Raw genomic sequence first — 1291 nt, forward strand, 5'->3', positions numbered from 1 at the left:
TAAATAAGAGATTTACATTATCCACTTATGTAAAGCCTGGTCCTATACTTTTTTTTTAAGAATCACAATCCTTACATGTGGACGGTTTAGGGCCAGAAACACATTTAAAAAACAATAAGTTAATTTCAGCAGACAAATCCATGTATAAAATGTGACGGAGGAGTTACAGATTTTTTTAGTGGGTGGTCAAGTTTGTTTTTGCATTTGTGGGGTTGCATTTAGGGACATTTGACATCAGTATAATTATTTAAAAAAACAAAAACAATATGAGAACAGCTCAGACTATGACACGTTATCAGCTCATGATTTATTTAGGAGGTAGATTTTCTTTGGCTGTTTGGCCCAGTAAGTAGTGTTTAATTGGATTGCATAACACACACACATATATTTACATTATAATTTCTCCCTAAAATGTACAAATTAATCTAGACACAATAAATGTAGCACACCAAAAACACTGATTGTTAGGCCCCGTCTCAGGTCGGTTAAATTAAATCCTTGCTTCCCTCACTTGCGTCGTTTCCCTGTGTTTAGTCCCTCCCTCCAGGGAAGCATGGAGGGACACAAGGAAACCACGAGAAGCAGGGAAATGAGTTCCTCCGGAGCGTCACGTGAAGCGACGTCCGTTTGTGATGACGCCGCACAGCTGTTCGTCTGACAGCAGCTCTGTCCCCGTTATTTTCACAAACACCCCTGCCACACATTTACTGACACAAACATTTGTATCATCTGTTGTAGACCCCAATAAATAAAATCAAATAAGAACTCATTCTCAAAAAAGATAAACGCCATTCTTAAAATGTATAAACGAACAATAGTTTGATTAATATTGATTAGAGTGCACAATAGAAATAAAATAATTGAGAGAAGAAAAATATATATATTATCTATCAAAACCCAGTTAGATTAACATTCATTGGATTGCACACTTTGTTTGTTTGTGTGGATATGTAGCACATTAACATTTTAATAGCACTTAATGACTGACTGAATGGAAATGACAGTAAATGAAAATATAAAACGAAAAAAGCGATCATGAAAATGTTTCCAATAAATGAATAAAATGATTTTTGACCACTTTGTTGTTCAGATATATCACATATTTGTAACTAAATGATACATGAATTGAAACAAAACACAGTTTAAACTGAGGAGTGACTCTCGTGAGTTTCATTTATTTTCTTCACTCGGCTGGGGTACTGCTCTCATGTCAAGAACAAGAAGCATGAGATCAGTGCATGCACTGCATCGTCCAATCAGTGAGCGATACACAGGTAAGGGGGCGGGGCGA

This window comes from Notothenia coriiceps, unplaced genomic scaffold (genome assembly GCF_000735185.1).
Source record: "Notothenia coriiceps isolate Sejong01 unplaced genomic scaffold, NC01 NC01_scaffold00015796, whole genome shotgun sequence".
NCBI lineage: Eukaryota > Metazoa > Chordata > Actinopteri > Perciformes > Nototheniidae > Notothenia > Notothenia coriiceps.